Here is a 22,087-nt window from a genome sequence, read left to right as displayed (position 1 = left end):
TGTCCAGGAATCAAACCTGGGTCTCCTATACCTACCCAGCACCTGGTAGAAAGACCTGGAGAGCTGCTTCTAGAAAGATTCCAAAAACAACCCCCTAAAACCAAACCCATTGCTGTCTAGAAGATTCTGACTTATAGGACCCCTACAGGACAGAGGAGGACTGCTCCCTAGGGTTTCTGAGACTGTATGCCTTTATGGGAGCAGGTAGCAATGTGCCCAGCTCAGATATTAAGCTCCCCAGCAGATACGCCTCAGCCTCTTTTACGGCAAGGGTTGGCCAATGAGATGTATATGAAAACCCTCAGGTGGGGACCAGGGTCTCTTTCTCCTGTGGAGTGATCGGTGGGTTTGAAACACTGACCATATAGTTTAGTGGCCTAACACTTAAACCATTGTGCCACCAAGACTCCTTCCATAAAGACTGTAGCCAAGAAAACCCTCCTATTCAAAGGTATTGCCTTTTTAATTATCATTTTGTGTTTTATATTACTTGCAGGAAGAAGTCTATGATGGATGCTACTAGGCTTTATCCATCCTTTGAGATTTTGTGGATCTCGGATCTCTGTGTGAGAAATTGAGAACAGGCAACTTCAGTACAACAGTGTCTGGTACAAGAGAGTCAACAAATCTGGCCCACAACCTGGTCGTATAAATAAAACTTTATTGGAACTCAGTCACACCCACCTATTTACAATCATCCATGGTTCTTTTCTGCTACAAGGCAGAATTGAATAGCAGTGTCAGAGACTGTATGGCCCATAAAACCTAAAATATTTACTCTCTGGCACAGTACAGAAAAAGGCTGGTGGCCCCTGGTCTGGTTTTATTACATTGTTTTGTAGTCAGGGTATATACTCTTAAATTCCGTCTATTACAAGGAGTCCTGGTGTGGTGCTGTGGGCTGATGCATCAGACTGCAAAGTTGTTTGAACTGCAAGGTCGGTGGTTCAAATTCACCAGCTGCTCCTTGGAAATCCTATACAGGGTCACTATGGGTTGGAATCGAATCGACAGCACTTAATAACAACAACATTACAAATAATATCAGTTTTCCATTGATGATACCTAAAATAAAAGCCAAACTCACTTCCATCAAGACCATGCCAACTCAGCAAGCGTACATGACAGAATAGGACTGCTCCTTAGAATTTCCAAAACTGCTTCATCTTTTCTCACGGAGCAGCTAGTGGGTTTGAATCGCTAATCTTTTAGTTAGCAGCCCAATGCTTAACCTGCTGTGCCTTCAGGATTCCTTGATAACAATACCATTGAAATTTAAAAATCCATTTAAACAAAAAAAATTTCATTGCATAATACTAATACATTAATATTAATATATTGACAAATTAATAAAGTCCTGGTGTGTTGCTGTAAGGTAAGCAGTGGACCACAAATAAACACATAAAGTAAGAGACTGTGAAGGATATTTCAAGACAATAAAGGGTAAGCAGACATTGAAGTGATAACCGCAAGGTCGACGGTTCAAACCCACCAGGCACTTTTAGAAAACAGATGAGGCTGTCTGTTGTAGTAAATCAGAAATCCTCTGGAAAGTTGTACTCTTGTCCTATAGGGTCCTTGAGTTGAGATTGACTCTAAAATGTGAGTTTAGGAGTAGAGAAGCAGTGCTAATGGCCTTGATATATGTAGGGATAAGGGGGACAGTTCTGCTGTGGTATTCATTGTGGGTTAATACACTGGACTGCAAGGTTGGTGGTTCAAACCCACCAGCCGCTCCTCAGAAAGCCTCTACACGGTCACCATGAGTCAGACTGACTTGACAGCACTGAATAGAAAAACAAGGGGGAACCGTTGGGGATGAGGTGAGGGGAGAACTACAATATGAAAAGTTCTTCACAGCAGGGGAAACCAAGAGTGATAAAGTGGTGACAACGATGGCCAAGTCCAGGACAGATCCCTGCCGGCCTGGAGTTTTCCCTGAAAAAGTGTCGGGACAAAAAGAATATAAAGACATTAGGGACTATCACAAGTGACATTTGTATATATTTACAGTGTGCAGTAACTATGTGAATTAGGGATGATTTCACAGATGAGTAAGATGAAGCACAGAGAGGGTAAGTGTCTTACCCAAGGTCACTCAGCCATGAGTGGCAGAGTCGGTCTGTTAACCACTGTACTAGGCTCTGTACTATGAACAGGCAGGGGGAGGCCTGGCGGACAGGCCTAGGCCCGCCGGACATCTAATACCAGCTGCACAGGAGTTCTGCCTCCTCTACCTCTCCCTACAGACACCAGGGCAAAGAAGCCATCTTGGTGCCCTGTGAAGCAAAACCACCGTCTGGTGGTAAGACTCAGTACTGTCCCCTGGTAGTGTAAATAATCAACATACTCATCTGCTAACTTAAAGTCTAGAGGTTTGATTCCACCCAGAGACACCTCAGAAGAAAGAACTGAAAACTCAGCCACAATTCTACTCTGACATATATGGACTCACCATGAATTGGTGTCAACTGGGCAATTGTTACTAGACTTTATAATTATGGGATTGTTTCTGAAAGCTTGACTGAGAGTCTAAGCTTTCTATCTATACCACAAACAACAAATCTTGTCCAAAACAAAAACCTTCTGGAAAGTTGTCTCCCACAGAGAATCCTAGACTTGACAAACCAACAGGACCCATAGGATCGCTGTGGGAGGAAAAGGGGATTAGGGTCCTTATTGCTAAACTCGGCTCAGCAACCCATTTTATGATCAAGTAAATATTTCTTACTAATGACCTGCCCCTGCCCCTGCCCCTGCCCCTGCCCCTGCTGGAGACCAACCTACACTCCAGGCATCTTCTGTTTTTCAATCTTGCAGCCATTCTCTATGACTTAGTTTGGTCTTCTGCCCCCTCTTTCCAACCCATCCTTCTTCTGCCTTTTCATTAAACATCATTGCAGGCAGTCTCTCCCACTGTGTAAATCCTTAGACCCCATCAATACACCAGGGCTGGGGGTACACAAGAACTGGGAGGTGGAAGGGTTCATCACACCTTGGTTGGTCTCCTGGGGGTCTGCAGACCACAGTACACTGAGGCCCATTTTTCTAAAAATGAGAGAGATGTGTGTATGTAAGGATCTGGAAGATGAATACCAGGGAGTTGGTGCAGATTAGCTTCAGACCCTGAGGTTGTGAGTGGTTTGGGTTGTGTCCTTTGCCCATGAATGTCATGATTTTGTGGCTATAAATGTCAGTGTGTATGTGGTATTAAAAAGCACCGATGATTACAGTGTTGAGAAGATCCCTAGCTTGATGCTTGAGGATGGCTGACCTGAAGTGGAGGTAGAGGGGAGAGGATTCTCCCTAATACCTATTTCTTTTGCTGGTTTGTTTTGTTTTGTTTAATTGTGGTGAGTAATTATTCTATGTGGTTGCTGCTAAGAGTGTTCAAGTCCGTTCCAATCCATAATGACCCTGTAAAACAGGGGTGGGAAATCTTTTTTCTGCCAAAGGCTATTTGGATATTTATAACATCATTCGCAGGCCATACAAAATCATCAACTTAAAAATTAGCAGGCTACTAGAGTGGAGAATGAAGCATCCAGCCAATATGAAGTGAGAGGAGATGCACAAGACTCCCATACTTGCAGATAGTACCCACTTGACCTGGCTTCAATGGGTGGATGATCAAAACTCAACTAGAAGAAGAAAGAAGAGGAAAAAGAAGAGTAATCCACTACAATTTGATGAACTTGACCTCTACTTATGCATGTAGTAGCTCAAAAGAGGGAACAAATCTTTACAGCGAGGATCATTTCCTACCCCTTGGTACACAGGGTTGACAGGGATGGGCAACTTAGACATTGGCTACCCAAAATGGGGGAGTTACAAAGGCATGAAGTGACTGGCTTACAAGCTTTCAAGAGGGAATGTAGTTTCAGAGGGTGCGGGGGAAGGTAGAATCTCCACTGAGTGATTTCCAACCTGTCTGGATGAGGCTGGTGAAAAGAGATGGGGATAAGACTCTTGTGGTTCAATAGTGAATGATTGCTATCAGGACTGACTGTGAGTGTTGGAAATGTACAGGTAGACGTTTTATAACAAAAGGATGGGAGTGGTTTATTTTGCAGTGCAGGAGCGGAGGTCCCTGGGACCATCAACAGAGAAGAGCGGGGTGCAGGACCCTATCCAGAGAAGCAGTGATGCCAGAGATGGAGGCAGAGATGATGGCGTGGTGAGACGGAGTGGCTGGGGATTCTGGACTCATGGAGGGAGAGGGGCTGTGTGCTGACAGCCAGGGGGTGGGCTTGAAGGGTGTACCCTTTGCTTGTTTGAATGGTTATATATTCCTGAGTGCAAAAAAAAAAAAAAAAAACAGAGGGAATGGAAGCAAATGCTGTTGAATGATGATGTATGGAGGGGATTGTAATCATTGCAATGAATCAAAATGCAGTAGGATTAATGTAAAGATGATGTTCTCCCATGTAAACTGTCACTCAATTCACAATAAGAACTTTAAAAAATAAAAATAAAATTAACCTGCTATATTTGGGCAAACATTTAATTAACTCATCCCTAACGTGATGACTGTAATTGCAATTGCCTTGGCAGAGCCAGACCAAAGAATTCTGTGGGCTTTATAAGGCCCTCAGAGTCCTGGTGTAGTGATATGAGTTAATGCGCTGGACTGCAAAGCCGGTTTGAACAAGAATCTCTCTCTTAGTTGTTCTGGAAACAATAGATTGGAAGTAGTGACTTCCCCATCACTCAGAGATGTCTCTGTACAGACTGCCTAGCATTCACAGGAAAACAGAAAAGAATGCAGACATTGGGTGGGCCAGTGGCCTCACCTTCTTCTCCACAGGCTTAGGCCAAGCCTCTGATGTTGCCAATTCTAAAATTGTTGTTTATATAGCTCCTTTCTCTCCAAGATTGTTTTTTTTCTGAAAGTCCTTCCCTCATCCTGACATATATACATGTTTGTTGTTGTTAAGTGCCATTGAGTCGATTCCAACCCATAGAGACTCTGTATAGGGTTTCTAAGGAGCAGCTGGTGAGTTTGAACTGCTGACCTTGTAGTTCAAACAGCTTTGCAGTCTGGCGCATTAACACACAGCGCCACACCAGGACTATACACACACACACACACATACACTTTTTAAACTGGGAGTTGAGTGAAGGTTTACAAACAAGATCATCAGTTTTACATTTAACAAATAATACACTTTATTTCATATCAATGATTGCAATCCCCTCCATGTAACAACCGTTACCCAGTGATTCCTATTTCCATTCCACCCACCTTCCCATCCCTTCTCAATTTTGTACTTAGGGAAATGTTGTCTTTTTGATTTTGAATGATTGACAATTCCATGGTGAATACACCTTACGAGTGTTGTTGTCCCCCCTATATACCTAGCTACTGTTTGGCTGAAAATTGGTCCAGGAGGGTGAGTTCCTGTCCAAACCTGAAGGGTGATTCAGGACCAAAGTCTCAGGTTCCTCCAGTCTCTTTCTGGCCAATAGGCCTGGGCTCCCTTTTTTTGTTGTTGTTGTTCCAAAATTTTTATAGTTTAATCATGTTTCCCATAATTCCTTTCTATCCCACTCAAATGTCTATTTTACAACAGTAGGCAAGGGAAACCAATATTCATAAGACAGTCAAGCATCTTAACATTATTTCCCCTCTTTTCCCCATTCAGACTATGCCATGATCCCTGTCTCATAGATTCCTGTTGTTCCAAGGCTGAGCATACATAATTCTTTACCTCTGTCCCTTTTAACTTATACAAACCTAACTAAATGTTCCTGTATCTACCTTGGTCTTCCATCCCCTTCTCCCTTTTTGTGTCTTGCCCTCCCCTTCCTTGTATATTGCCCTCCCTAATACCGATGCTATGATGTGTCTGTCCCCTAACCTGTGCTCTACTGTCCCCTTCCACCATCCCTGGTACTGGTCTCCTTTTAAAAAAATTGTTTTCAGTTTGGGCCCACATTTTCTCCCACTCTACTATGATCCCTTTCAGAGCAGTTGGTAGTGATAACTGGTCACCATCTAGTTCTTCTGGTCTCAGAATCCTGGAGACTGATGCTCACGTGTTCTATTAGTCCATTGGACTAACTGATCCCAAGCATCTTCAGTTCTCATCTCTCTTCTTTCTTCTGCACATGCACCTTAAATGGCCACTCACGAGCTTTTAAGATCCCAGAAGCTACCACCATAGTAGGATGCAGAACATTGTCTCTGTGGACTATGTCAGCTGACAGGAGCTACTTGTCCTTACCCTCTGGGGAAGGCAAAAGGAAGAATAGAATGATTCCCATCACTTTTCTGGGGATACTGGCTAACCTTCCTGTGGACACCTGTGAAGGAGCCGCCTAGTTCTCTGTCGGAGGGAGCTCAGAGCCTTCAGTGTGGAGGGAGTCTGCGAGACAGGCAAACTTTCCTTATGGGATACTGGCCAATTCTGACAGCATTGTTTCAATATCTAGTCCTGTCAACAAACTTTCTTCCATATTTTTTTTTACATAAAATCTCCCTTCCTGACCCTACCCAGAGAAGCAGTGATGCCTGAGATGGAGACAGAGGTGATGACGTGGACCGATGGAGCAGCTGGGGACTTTAGATCCAGAGATCTAGAGAGGGAGCTCTAGAGGGGATCTAGAGAGGGAGAGCGACTGTGTGCTGAAGACTGGGGGCAGGGGGAGTGTGGGGGGCAGGCTTGCAGGGTATACCCTTTGGTTGGTTGATGATGCATGGAGGGGATTGTAACCAGGGCAATGAAACAGTATATGATAGAATGAATGTAAAACTAATGTTTTCCCATGTAAGCTATCATATAATTCACAATAAAACATTAAATTTATACATATATATATATAAAATCTCCCTTCCTTACTGGGAACAGTTACGCAAAGGGGGCAATAGGGAAGACACCCCCTGTATATGGTAGGGACACTCATGGTTCTCGCCTTCCATATGGTGACCTGGGCAGAGTTCCTGGCCGTACACTTCATGCCCACATGCCACCTGCCTGTCAGTGGAGGCTCAACTGCAGCTATAATGCTGCTTAGGTTTCAGCAGAGCTTTCAGACTAAGACAGACTAGGAAGAAGAGCCCGGGGGTCTACTTCCAACATCGGCAATGACAAACCTATGAATCACGAGGGTCTGGTCCCCAAGTCATCTTGGGACTGGTACAGGACCAGTGCCTACTTCCTTCTGTTCTGCATCGAGCCAGTGTCTACCTCGATGGCCACTAACAACAGCGATGACCATCTACAGAGAAAGAAACATAGCTCTGAAAGATGGTCCAGGACCTGTCCAGGACTCACAGGTTCTGTGGCCCTCACGGCAGAGAATGAAGTGTAGGACAACCCCTCTTCCATGACCAGCAGGCACTTCAGGGCTCGGGTTTTTAGACCCCCATCTCAAAGGCACCCTGATGCCTTTATTTTTACCATACAACTTGGTTGGCATCATTGAGGACCAGTTCATTTCAATTGAAGTCAGCCCGCTGGGTCAGTCTCATTCCTGAACCATGAAACACTTGAGAAATATCCTGCCCCACTGGCTGCTGGGCTCGTAAAGGTCTACATGCACTTCCTTGTGGCTCCCTCACTCGCCCACACCCAACAGTGAGAGAAGGCAGAAGCAGGAGGCAGGACTGACAGCCTCCCATGCAAATCTCTCCTGGGCAGGGCAGCTGGGTTCCTCCCCGCCATGCTCCTGGGCCAGCAGTGTGGAAGGTGCAGCTCGGGGCGGTGTGGGGTCTTCCTCTACCTTGCCCTCCTGCTTGATGCTGTTGGTCTGGTCCTCCTGCTGGTGGGAATCTTCGTCTCAGTGAACTACTGGGACTTCTTGGTCTACTCAGGAGCCCTGATTCTGGCCTTCAGCCTGCTGTTCTGGGTCACCTGGTATACCCTCAACATTGAGGTGCCTCTTGAACAACTGAACTTATAGGTCAGTCATGGACAGAGGAGGAAGAATGCAGCTGTGAACCTGGGATAGTCTGGGCAGTATGAGAAGCAGGGGCATGCTACAGCTCCAACCCAGGTGAGTGGGCTTGGGTCCTGTCTGGCAGGGTGGCCAGGGAGGTTGGAATGAACGATGACAGGCAGAATGAACAAGAGGTCAGATGAATGCAAAAGGAGGTATGCTTATTAGGGAGGCTGCAAACCTAAGCTCTAATAGGTTCTGCAGCCAGGTGAACATGAGGCAGATATTTCCTCTGCTGGTGACCCTTCTCCACCTGTAGCCTAGGAAGAGGGTCTGCAGGGACTCTTCCACGCCTGATGTGCTGTGACTAATATTACAATGCAGAACGCGAAGTCATCCCTCTAGCCGATCAACCTGGGTGAAAACCCATTCTGATGGTCTGTAGGGAAAATCCCTGGTAGGGAAAAAAGCCATAGCCCGAGAAGGTGGAAAGTTCCCCAACAGCTTCCTGAACTTCTGCATGCATGGAGTGGGGTAAGCTGGACCTGGACGAGGAAGTGGGGCAGAACCACCCAAAACTCACTTTCTCCCTGCCGCTGTCAGGATGGGACACACAGGAGACGGTCAATGTCCACTGTTTAGCAGTGCTCCCTCCCCTACAACCCATGGGCAAACTACACCACACGCCCAAGCCAGCCTGGGGGACCCAGAAGTGGAGAGACTACAGCTGCCAATTTCATTCAAAGAGCTACACAAAACTGCCTGGCAACCGGCTATGGTAACTCAGTTGACTGTATGTTACTAACCAATCTAAAACACGGCCTTCAAGTAGATTTCAACTCATAACCATGAGGGCCAGAGAGCAGTATAAAGTAGAACTAACTGCCCATAGGATTTCCAAGACTGCCTCATCTTTCTTGCTCAGAGCTGCTGGTGGGTTTAAACAGCTAAGTGCTTAACCACTGCAAGTCAGGGCTCTAGCATGTTACTAGAGAGGCATGTAATTGCAAAACTATTCTCGGGGAGACAGAGTTCAAAAAAGGTGGAGGTAGCCTGGCTCCCGAGTCCCTGAGCTAAGGCTTATGACCGTTCTTCCAAGGGAACGGGTACCAGAGCTGGCCTGGTTGTTGTACAAGCACATACTCCTTCCTGGGGAGCCAGGACCTGAGCTCAGGCTGGCCAGGCACACCCTTCTAGATTGCGGGGTGCAAAATCAAAGGTTACTGCTGTTTTGGGAGAGGGAGATTATAAGCTGAGTCTTTTCTGGCCCAGAGAAACGAGCATCAATTGAGACGGTATCAGTTGAGTGGGCTCAGCTCATAGGGCTGTTGTGGACAGCAGAAAACAACACTGTCTAGTCTTGTGACACCCTCTTGATAGTTGGCCTGTTTAAGTCCATCGTTGGAGGGTATTGTGTCATGCCCTCCAACCCAGGGGCTCATCTTCAGCAGAGGAGGGAGACCAGATGTCTAGGATAGGATGTGGAAGAAAACGAGAAAGCAGAATATGTGGGCCCTGCTCTAAGATTCCCCATCCTTAACTGAGTGATCTTGGACAGACTGTCATTCTCTGAGCCTGTAAAATGAAGATGCTGTGACCTTCCTTTATTGCTACAAGGATCATAAAGAGGTGATGCAGCAAAGGCTCTTTGTAAACAATGAGGTTTTTGAGAAATGTCAGGTATTGTGACCAAACATAGAATACGGGGTGAGTAAACTGGCCCAGAAGCCAATTCTGGAGTACTCTGGTGTCGTTACTTGTTATGAGTTACCACTGAGTTGGTACCAAGTCATGGTGACTCCATGTACAACCGAGAGAATCACCACCTGATCTGGCATCATTGGTATGTTTGAGTCCATCTGGGGAGCTATTGTGTGGTGTCTTCCAAGCTAGGACTCATCGTCCTGCACTATACTCACAGCCATGGAGTCAATTCCCACTCAGAGTCACCTTATAAAGGGTTTCTGAAACTGTAAATCTTTATAGAAGCAGAGTGCCTCATCTTTCTCCCAAGGAGCGGCTGGTGGGTTTGAACAGCTGACCTTACAGCCCAATCCACAGCACCACCAGAACTCCTTTCCATTGCAGATAATAGACTGTTGTAACCCATGGAATCTTTTTCCACTGGCTGATTTTCAGAGTTCTGGTATGGCACTGTGGGTTAATGCCCTGGACCACAAGGCGGTTTGAACTACAAGGAAGGCGGTTCAAGCTCACCAGATACTCCTGAGAAACACTGTGAGTCAGAACCAACTCGATGGCACTTAACAACAACAACAGGGGCAGAGGTCAGACTGAGTAGATCTTGAAGGGCCTTCTAGGGATTTCAGGCATTATTGTAAGAACTATGGGAAAAACTATGGGAGCTCTGATAGCATAGTAGCATAGTGGTTACGAGTCAGGTTGCTAACCTCTATTTCAGCAGTTCGAAACTACCAGCTGCTCTGTGGGAGAAAGATGAGGCTTTCTGTTCCCATAAAGATTGACAGCCTCGGAAACCCTGTACAGGGTCCTATGAGTCAGAACTGACTCCATGGCACATAACAACAACAACAAACAGAGGTAAGATTTGACATCATTGGATCTCTGTTTCCAAGTGACCATCCTGGCCATAGCATGGGACATTATTATTACTATTATTAATGTTTTATTGTGAGTTTACATGGGAGAACATTAGTTTTACATTCATACTATCGTATATCGTTTCATTGCCATGGTTACAATCCCCTCCATGCATCATCAACCAACCAAAGGGTATACCCTGCAAGCCTGTCCCCCAGTCGTCAGCACACAGCCCCTCTCGCTCTCTGGGTCTAAAGTCCCCAGCTGCTCCATCTCTCCACATCATCGTCTCTGCCTCCATCTCTGGTGTCACTGTTTCTATGGTTAAGGTCCTGCTCTCCGCTCTTCTCCCTTGATGGTCCCAGGGACCTCCGCTCCTAGACTGCAAAATTAATCACTCCCTTCCTTGTTACAAAACGATGGGACATTATTTTTGCTGCTATTGTCATTTGGTGCCATTGATGCTAACTCATGGAGACCTTATGCATAGTAGAACAAGATGCTACCAGTTCCCACGCCATCTTATCAGACAATCTTCTGTGTGATCAGACAATATTTTGTTCACATAAAAACCTGGCTGATTATGGGAACCAGATCTCCAGGTCTTTCTTCCTAGTCTTTCTCGGTCTGAACGTCTGCTGAAACCTGCCCACCATGGGTGACTCGCTGGTATTTGACATATCAGGGGCATAACTTCCAGCAACACCTAAGTCACATAGTAGGGCAAACTGACAGACAGGTGGCAGAATTCTATTATTACCCATCCTAAACCCACCCTGGGAGATAAGACCGTTGTCCGGTGTGTGGTACCTCACCCTGTACATCCTTACCTGTTGAATAGAAATTCAATAACCCTGTGGTGGGAAGCTTGGATACAAGTCAGACTGTCTGGTTTGAAGCTACTTTTGCTCCTTACTGGGTTGTGTGACTGGGAAAAACTACTTCACCTTTCCATGCCTCAGTTTCTAAACCTGTAAAAGAGAGGTGACACATCACAGATGAGGCTAATAATAGGCCTTAACTTATAAGGCTGTTGCCCAGATTCCCCAGGTCAATATTTGCACAACACTCTACAAGTGATGATTATATAGAGTAAGAGGTGTTCCATTACACCTGTGTCACATGCAGGTGGCTGGTGTGTTCCAAGTTACACACCCCAAAACATTGCCATCACGCCTTAAAGACAATGCAGGTGTGAGAAAACTAGACTCTTGTTCTGGCCGACCAAGATTTTCAAAACTGTGTTATCCATCCATTCTCCACCACAAGCTAGTCGCTGTTCAGTCCGTTTCAGCTCATGGAGACCCTGTGTGTGTCAGAGTAGAACTGTGCTTCATAGAGTTTTCAATGGCCCATCAGTCAGATAGATCACCAACACTTTCTTCTGAGGTCCATCTGGTTGGACTCAAAACTTTAACCTTTCAGTGAGCAGCCAAGCACATTAACTATATACCCAGGAACTCCTCTACAGTTAGGCAGATAACACTTTTCATCTTTTCAGCCCCCAAACTATTCCCCAGGACCCTCTAAATCAGCCATCTAGGCCCCTGCCCCCTGCCTTTCCTCCCGCCTGGCCCAGAACAAACAGGTGACTGTTGTCTACTGTTCAACAGGCTGGTCACTTATGGAAGCTGCCCAGTACTCACTGATGACCTTGGGCATGTCATTTTACTTCTCTTGATTCCTATGAGAAGTTTCGAACTGTACTCTGCAAAGACCCTTTGCCGACTGGGATGATGGGGAGAGAGCAGGTAAGGGAAACTCCAGTACCGTTCACCTCCTCACCCACAAGCACATACACACACACCCAGAACAGCTGGCCTTTGGGTGGTTTTACTGTTGAACTTGCACGTAAGACTTCATTTGTAACAGAAATTTCCAATGCTACTTTTTTTTTCTTTTTCTTCAGAAAATGGCCTTTTCCATTTCCTCACTCTTTAAAACTTTTGGCCTGTTATCTCCGACAGGATTCATGATTGATGGGCAGATTGTAACTAGCTCTGGCCAGTTTCCAAATTCTCAGAGTGGAGTCAAAGGAAAGACTAGGAGCTCCCTGAGCTCAGACCCTGACACCCCGCTTTCTGGCATGCCCTTTAGAGTCAGTAGGACCCCATCTTCCATAAGCACACGGAGTAATATGGAGGACCACCCCACAAAGATTCCACCAGGAGTTCTGGGAGGAGCCCAACTGTGCACCGAGGGAGACATCTGCCCTTTGATTTTATCCCTTGATCTCTGTCTGTACTTCTAGAAACACTGCTTGCCTGCATTCCACTTTCTGGGCATTTCCTGTAAATAGAAGCCCAGAGGCGGTTTCTGGTGCCCTGTTAGTGGCCATCACCAGTGAGAAATCCTTCAGCAATTCAAAACTAATTGCTATAGGTGCTCTTTTCCATAGACACACCTCTGGATAAGGCCCAGGTCACAGCCAGGTGAAGACTGTTATCATTTATCCAAAACTACACAGCCACACAAACACACGCTCCCTACACACGCATTGCCCCTCTTCCCATTGTAAACTTCCGTAAGTCTACAGGCACGTACCTCAGACACACATACAAACATTCTCCCATGCATGCATCCCGTCTCACATACATGTATCCCTATTCTCCTCACATGCATATACTTTGTAGACATGTGAACATCCCCACAAATACATAGCCCTACATATACACTCCTCTCTCCCATTGCAGCTGCACGCATGAACACTCCACATCCACATCCACACACCTACATGGACCAGAACTTCTCTTTCCTTCACCTTATACAGACAAAAACACACTCATGCACACACATAAAAAGCCTACTCATATTCTTCACACCCACATCCACCTTAAACATACACTCACACCCCCTCACACTTGCCCCACATAAACAAAAAATTATTGACCAGTAAACCAGTTGCCAAGGAACTGTGGTAGTGTAGGAGATTACAAGCTGGGCTGCTAACTCTAAGGTCAGCGGTTCGAATCTACTAGTCACTCCGTCAGAGAAAGATAAGACTTTCTGCTCCCTTAAAGATTTACAGCCTTGGAAACTTATAGGATCGCTATAAGTTGGAATTGACTCTCACGGCACACCACCACCAAACCAGTTGCCAAGTCCTGGTATGGTTCTGTAGGGTAAACACTGAACTGCTAACTACAAAGTCAGCAGTTCAAACTCACCAGCCGCTCCTCGGAAACTCTATACAGGGACTATGAGTCGGAACCGACTCAACAGCACTTTAACATCAAACCAGTTACCATCAAGTCAGCTCTAACTCATGGGAACCCCACATGTATCAGAACAGAACTGTGCTTCTTAGAGTTGTCTATGGCTGATTTGGTCGTAGATCGCCAGTCCTTTCTTCTGAGGTTCATCTAAGTGAACTTGAACCTCCAACTTTTGCTTAGTAGCTGAGAGCATTCACCGTTTACACCACCCGAAGACTCCACACAGACAGATACAGACACACAATCACACACCCACACAAACATACCCACTATCCAGCAACCAAAAGTCAGAGGTTGTGAAGACTTACAGTCCCAAATCCTGGCAAATGAAACTTGTCCCTCAGCTTGGATTTTCCAGGTGTGTATAATCGCTTCTGTCTACAGAAGAGACCAAGGGGCTGCCAAGTCTGCTCAGAGGTGAATCAAGTCAACACTCTTCCACGCCCATTCTATCAGCATGTCACCTACAGGCCATGTCCTGGGGCTATGGGAGAGGACCAAACATTTACTTAATCCCTGAAAGGATTTTTAATCTACTGGGTGAGATAAAGCATGTGCCCAATATACCACAAAAGTACATAGCAGAATGCATTACATTAGATCAAACAGGGCTTGCCTGAGGACGTAGAAGTTGAGATAAGGAAGAAATCTACCTGGCTAAGTAGGAGAAGGGGCCTGTGTGAGGTTTCCAACCAGTTAACCAGTTGCTATGGAGGCCAACTCATGGCCACCCCACCTGTGTCTGAGTAGAACCGCGCTCGTAGGGTTTTCAGTGCTCAATCACCAAACCTCTCTTCCAAGGTGCCTCTGAGTAGACTTGACCCTTCCATCTTCCAGTTCGCAGTCAAACACATTAACCTTTTGCACTGCCCAGGGACTTCATGGATTCAGAGAAATAGAGCTATCTGTCCTCCAAATCCATTGCCATCAAGTCGGTATCAACTGGCAGAGACCGTGTAAGAGAGTTGAACCAGAAAAGTCTGGTTTCTGAGACTGTACGTCTTCATGGCCGCAGATAACCTCATCTTTCTCTTGAAGAGAAGCTGGTGGGTTTGAACAGCTCCCCTTCTATGAGCATCTCAATGCTTATCCCATAGGTCCACCAGGGCTCCTTGAGTTCTAAGAAGCAGGTACAAATTGTGATGGGGAAAGATGCCGAAGGGAAGGGCTACAGACATAAAGAAATAGTGCGTATCCAGGAAGCGCATTTATCTGGGAACACAGGTATTCATTGTTGAACCTGCAGGACTTTGAAATCCAGGTGAAGGTCCTGACATGGACAAGCAAGAAGGAGTTTTCCATGACTTTATGAACTGGATGCTCTAGGAAGAATAACTTAGCACCAGTTGGAGAATGAGTGAGGCACATCAGAGAGAGGGAGGTCATTCAGAAAGCTCAAGTGGCAGGTGGTACAGACCTGAACTAGAACACAGGCCATGAAGCTGTTTTTGTTAGCTGCACTCCACTCAGCCTCTCCATATGCAACTCTTGGAGAAACTATGCACAGAAGTCCTGGACCATCTATATGGGATCGATCGATTGATTTTCAGAAGCAGATTGTCAGACATTTCTTCCTAGTCTCTCATAGTCTGGAAGCTCTGCTGAAAATTATTCGGCATTATAACAACACGCACGTCTTTGCTGACAGATGGGTGGTGCTGACGCTTGAGATGTATTTGCCAGGAATTCAACCAGGTCTCCTATGTGGAAGAGGGAATTCTACCACTGAGCCCTCACTGTGGCCATGGAGAGAGGGAAGAATCGCAGGAACAGCCAGAGCAGAGGATGAACGGGAGCTAACACGTCCAAGTCCCATGTAATGGAGTGGCAGTGTCAAACTTCAGAAAGTTCTGCCATCCATGGTGGGAGGCCAGGAGAAGGCACAGGTGTGGCTAGAATAATGAATTTGCTTTTGAATATGCCGAGTTTGAGATGCAAATAATATTTACGAGTGAGATAGTACAACTGGTTGTTGAATGTGCAGCTTTGAAACTCAGAAGAGATGGAGACTAGGGTCGGAGTTGGAGACATGGCTATGGATGAGACTGTAGAGGATGGAAGGCAGAGAGATGAAGAATGGGAGCTACAGCAAAGCACTGGAGAAAAGGGGAGGGAGAGGGAGGGAGGGAAGGAGGATGGAGCCCATGATTCATTGAACCAGGCCCTAAGGCACTGTACATTATCCCACGTCACTCCATCAACAATGCTGTCAAGAAAATGTTATCATTCCCATTTTACAAACAAGGAGATTAAGGATCACAGAGGTTAAATAACTTGTCCAACATATTAATGGACCCAGACTGTGAAGCCAGGCGTACCTGATTCTATTGTTTAGATTCTTGCCACCAAAGCAAGAAGTGGGAGAACTACAACCCAAGGGCCGAATCCAGCCCACCTCTTGTTTTAATAAGTAAAGTTTTATTGAAACGCTATCTGTTGTCTGCTCACACACATATGTATTGTCTTTGACTACATTTGGGCCAAACAACAGAGTTGAGGAATTTGCAACAGAGACTGAATTTCAGGCCCGCAAAGTCTATGATATTTACTATCTGGTCGTTTTTAGGGAAAGTGTGTCAACCCCTGGTGTAGCTATGAATATTTCCTGTGGAGCCAAGATCAGAAACTTCAACCATGCCTGCATTTGAGGAAAGGGAGAAGAAGGACAAGTCTGGGGGATCCCAAATGGAAGTTTAGACTAATAAAAAGGAGCTGATCCTGTGTACGTGGCAAAGATGGCTAAGGAGGAAATAGGATCAACAAGATTGGGGGAAACTGACCAGCAAACACTTCAGAGCAGTCCAGAAGATTGAAACGTGAAGAAGATGGTTTGATTTGGAATGAGACTTCATCAGGAGGATGGTGGAGACAAAGATCAGATTCATGCTATTATGGAATGGTTGTTATGATATATAAGGAGCAAGTGAAATTCATTTTCAAAATATTAGGTGATGCAGGGATGCAAGATGCTATAGGAGAAAGAGGAGGACTATGGGAAGTCACTATACTTACTGTACACTTTTTCTTGTAAAGCTAAAACTGCTCCTGGGTTGTACAAATGGTAAACACACTGGACTCCTACCTGAAAAGTTGGAGGTTTGAATCCACCCCGAGGTGCTTCAGAAGAAAGTCCTGGAGATCAATTTCTGAAAAATCAGCCACTGAAAACCCTCTGCAGTACAGGTTTACTCTGACTCACATGGGGTTGCCGTGAGTTGTAATCAACTCAATGACACCTGGTGAAAGCTGTGCTGAAACTTCAAATCTGTTCTTTTTTTTTAATCTAAAAAAAAAAAAAAAAGTGGTAAGATGAAGAAGGCAGAAGTCTGATGCTATGATTATTTGAGATATGATGATTTTAAAGAAGGTGACACAGAAAATTCAGCAGGCTGGTAAATACAGAAGAAGCTAGGCTAGTAATGAGGAAGCTAGGATACCGAAGTGACAATATCCAAGATAGATATTGGATCAGCTTTGCTGTCCAGAAAGTGTGGAGAGGCGGGACTAAGTAAGTTTTGACAAGTGCCTTGGTATTAATAGAGCCAATCACTTATTTACATGGTCTTATTCAATATTTACAACTCTGTGAGTTAGGGACTCAGGTCCTAATTTTTCAGGTGAGGAAACTGAGTCTCAGAGTAGTTTCAGAGTCAACCCAAGGTAACAGTACCAGGGAGGGGTAGCTCCAGGGTTTAGTCATAAGTCCAGCCAATTTCATGTCTGTTGGTCGCTTCACCACGCTCAGTCTGGAAAGTCTTGGACTGATTAATTTCCTCTTCATTTCTTCAACACAGGTAGAGGAGATTCCCTCTCATTGCAGCATTTACCAGAGGAACCAGCTGGAACCAGAGGCTTTCAAAGCACCCCGAGGATGCCATGAGTAATTGTAGATACCTGGCTTCCTGAAGTGACCATAGATTCCATGCTCAAGTAAGATCCAGCAATACCTACACCCAGTTACTGATATCATTGTAACCCAGCTGCCTACGGAGGGCTTGAAAAGCCTTGGATGTCTCTGGAAACCACCAGTTGCCAACAAGTCACTTTCAACTCATGACAGTCACATGTGTGTCAGAGTAGAAATGGGCTCCAGCTTTCCCAATAGCTGGGTTTTCAGAAGTAGATCACAAGGCCTTTATTTCGAGGTGGACTTAAACGTCCAACCTTTTGGTTAACGGTGAGCAAGTTAACCATTTGCACCAGCCTGCTACTAGTTCTGATATTACTGCATGCTGTCAAGTGTGTTCCAACTCATAGAGACACTTGATAGAGTTTCTGAGGCTGCAAAGCGTTCTTGGAGCAGAGAGCCTCCTCTTTCTCCTTTGGAATGGTTGGTGGATTTGAACTGCTGACTTTGAAGTTAGCAGTCCAATGTGCAATCCACATCACTACCAAGGTTTCTGGTGGGGCACTGTAGGATAAGAACTAGACTGCTAACTTAATAACTGCAAGGTTGGCAGTTCAAACCCGCTAGCTGCTTGACGGCACTCAACAACAACAGGGTCTCCTAGTTTCTCCTAGTGGGACTTTCCTGCAATAGTCCTGTTTCTGGTTTAGATATCAAAAGAGAAGTTCCATCCTCTGCTGGTACTTATATCTATGTCCATTTGTAAAAAAACGAGCAACTGGAAGCAACCACAAAAGCCTAAGTGGAATCAACATGCATTGGTCACTGCTGATTGTTGCTGCTTCTCTTCTTGAGCCCTTTGCATAGGCTCCGAGCCCCTGGAGGACTGTATGCCATCCACTTCTTGGTGTTGTCCAATTGGCACCGGAAGCAGATCTCACTATGTTGACTGTGGAAGCAGGGAATGTGGTATGCAAAATCAACGCAACATGCAAGAGGCCTCCATTCTGCTTGCTGCTGGACATTGAACACTACAGATGCGACCTCACTTTATTTCATAGCCAGAACTTATGAGTGGCTCACATTAAGTTTTTACTCAGCTGGGACCCTCGGGGTATTTTTCTGACAACCAATCTAGGTCTCTGCTGTGCTACCCTTGTGTCATTCATTTCTTGACCCTCTGTGCAGTGCTTTACTTCATTCTAATTAAATTGCATCTGGTTGGATGCAACCCAGCTGTAACAGCAGGAAGGGCCACGTTTGCAAGCTAATGAGGCACGTTCTGCTTTGTTGACTGTATGTGAACTACTCCGTTAATTTATATTTCCCAGGGTCTCATTTGTGCATTTATTTATATTTCACTCTAAAAGTGCATGTGTTTTCTTAGAAGCCGCCTCACATCTTTTATAGTTATGAGGTAGCTGCGTAAATAAAGAAGTAGATTGGGCCTTTTATTTTAACATGATGTAACAGATTTCTGGCGTCCTGGTGTGGCGCTGTGAGCTAATACGTCAGACTGCAAAGTCGTTTGAACTGCAAGTTCAGTGGTTCAAGCTCACTAGCTGCTCCTTGGAAACCCTATACAGGGTTGCTATGGGTCGGAATCGACTCGACAGCACTTCACAACAACAACAACAAGCAGATTTCTGAGTCAGCAAGGTCTTGTAACACTTCTTAAAGTTGCCGCTGTAGAACACCTTCTTTCTATTAGTTTAACCTACCTTCATGTAAATTCTGGAACTCCACACCTCCCAGAAAGTTACCCACAGAATATGGTCTGAGGGAGAGAGTACTTGGGTATCCTGACACCATGAGGTGGAATCTTCTGGAATTTGCAGGAGTCTCAGCTCACAGCCACTGGTATAGCATATCAGAGCTGGACTGGACTCAGAAACCACAAAAGAACTCCTGAAAAACATTCGAGGTAAGAAATTAAAACACCAATCCTGGTCACTGTCTAGTGGATTCCGACTCACGCTGATTCCATGTTTGTGCTCTAACCTTTCTGAAGCAGAAGGTTTCTCTGGGTGGGTTCGAACAGCCAACCTTTAGATTCGTAGTCAAGCATGTTAATCTTTCACATCCCTAGGGACTCCTAGATAAGAGGTTAGGAAGAAAGACTCCCTCTTGCTCACAACCTTCCTTAACCATGTTCTCCTGTAATCCTACAAACTCTCCCAACTGGAAATGTGTGTATATAAGAGAGTGAGAGAGAGGCCTGACTTTAGTTACAGTTCTAAAGCTAGCCCATAAGGAAAGGCACATATCATCGAAACCACTGAAAAATTCCCTAGCAAGATACTGTTGCGGAAGCCGCATCATTTCTCTTAATGAGATCAACACAGTTTTGTTTTAATTTTGTTTGCATTCTAGCAGTGGAAAAGGTTCCTGCTTCTTTGACTAGGTACCAAAAGCAACAGTTAGTTTTCCTTTAGCAAGAGCCTTGTTGTTCAAAATACACAGTCAGCACAGAGCAGATGCCTGCGAGAGGCTGAGGCAACTGAGACTGGCTGAGGCAACTGCAGACTCCAACCTCCTGGTTGATGCTCAGATCTGGGAGTGTTCCACATTATTAACCTCTGCCTCTCCAGTGCTCCCGAGTCCTGATGTGGTGCTATGAGTTAATGCGCTGGACTGCAAAGTCAGTTTGAATCACAAAGTTGGTGGTACAATCTCACCAGCCACTCCTCGGAAACCCTATATAGGGTTGCTATGGGTCAGAATCAACTCAATGGCACTTAACAACAACAATTCCAGTGCTGCAGTGTTTGGTTTCATTTGGTTGTTAGCATGCAGTTTAAATGCGTATGTGCTGTCATTCTCTGTCATGCACTTATTCAACTCCTGAACCGCCTTCTGAATTTGCAGGGTGAGTTCTTGCAGGACAGATTGAGTCCTGCTTGGGAGAATGGATGTACAGTAAATAAGGAGAGGGTAAATTGAATTCAATGCCAGCTGTTTACTTACTGGCTCTGGATTTAGAACTGAGAAGGAAAGGGAGATCAGAACGGAGGTGTAATTGCAGTTGAATTTGGCTCCAATTCATGGGGACTCCACGAGTCAAAATGCTGCCTGTCTTCACAATGGTTGGTATGTTCGAGTTCACTGTTTTATCCCTGCATATTTTGAGGGTCTTCCAACCTGAGGTCTCGTCTTCCAGCATTATATTAGATAATCTGCTGTTAGGACCTAGGGGTTTTCATCGACTAATTTTGGAAATACCTGGTCTTTTCCAAGTCTTTCTTAGTCTAGACGCTGTCTGAAACATGTCTCCCATGGATGACCCTGTCGGTATTTGAAATACCGGTGGCAGAATTTCCAACACCATTGCAAATCACTGCAGTACGATAAACTGGTAGACAGATGGTGGGCATAAAGGAGGGGTTCCTGGTTGTTATCATCGATTCTCCCGACACCCCCGTTAAGAGCTGGAACTGAGAAGCGACACCCAGGCAGTGCATGTAGGGAGGGCTGGTAAGCACCTCAGGGTAAAGTGTGGGCAGTACTCAGAGCCCTTATGCCTCAGGATTAGAGGTACACACTTGAGATCATGTGTGCAGTGTGTCTCAAACTGTAATGTGTATGCAGCTGCCCTGGAGGTCTTGTTAAATGCAGTTTCTGATTCACAAGACCTGGGCCCTAAAACTTTGCATTTTGCAAGCTCCCATATGATCCATTCACCACCACCCTGCTGCCTCATGCCCTGCGTGACACTTTGAGAAGGAGCAAGGGTCTCAAGCAACCTTCTCATTTTTGAGGGAGGAACCTGCAAGTGAAGTAGCCTCCCAGGTTCAAGCAACAGCAAAGTGGTGAATCCTTGACTGGAGTCCAGGTCTCCAAGTTGCCAGCCCAGCCCTCTTCCCTGGCTTCAACTTCTGAGCCTCAGGCAGAACAAACAGAGCTGAGGTGGAGGAGTGACTGGGCAGTGATGCAGACAAGTCCTGGCCCATTGAGCCTGGGGCATCAACCCGGCTGTGCCACAGTGCCCTGCCCGGGAATGCAGCCCACACACTTCTCTGTCACTCCAGATGCCCGAGGGGTGAGCACAGGACACCCATCACACAGGACAGGGCTTGGAGAGGGAGGAGGAAACAAGAGGGGCCACCCAGCAAGGCTAGTTCTGAGCCCAGGTCTGATCTGGGATCATCTTTCCAGGAAGCTCTCCCGCAAGGCGCTGGATGTGGTAAAGCCCCTCTTGGTTTCCTTGGAGGCAGTTGGGGTTTTTAGTGATTTGGTCTGGGGAGACTGAGACTGGAACCTTGGCTTTGTCACTTACAGGCAGAGTGACTTGGTGGAAGCACTTTAGCAGGACTTGAGTCCTCACATATTCAAGGATTATAATTATGACATCACAATCACAGGATTTCATGTGATTTTGCATTGGCATGCACTTAGAACACATCATATCCCCCTTTGTAGATGGGCATCAAACTGGACCTCCTACGACAAAGATGAGATTCTATCACTAAGCCAGGGTTTTAGCACCGCCACCAGGTGCCCATGGTGTTGATTCCAATTCATGATGGCTGCCTGTGTGTCAGAGTAGTATCACTTAGTGTGTATCACTAAGCCAGGGTTTTAG

At 45.7% G+C, this 22,087-nt stretch overlaps 1 pseudogene; it reads left to right on the top strand.

Moving 5' to 3' along the window:
* The first annotated feature begins 7,665 nt into the window (after positions 1-7,665).
* Positions 7,666-22,087, top strand: part of LOC102829710 — a 73,160-nt pseudogene continuing 58,738 nt past the window's right edge.

The sequence above is a fragment of the Chrysochloris asiatica genome, unplaced genomic scaffold, assembly GCF_000296735.1.
Source record: "Chrysochloris asiatica unplaced genomic scaffold, ChrAsi1.0 scaffold00054, whole genome shotgun sequence".
Taxonomy (NCBI): domain Eukaryota; kingdom Metazoa; phylum Chordata; class Mammalia; order Afrosoricida; family Chrysochloridae; genus Chrysochloris; species Chrysochloris asiatica.
This window is presented reverse-complemented; position numbering and strand designations above follow the sequence as displayed.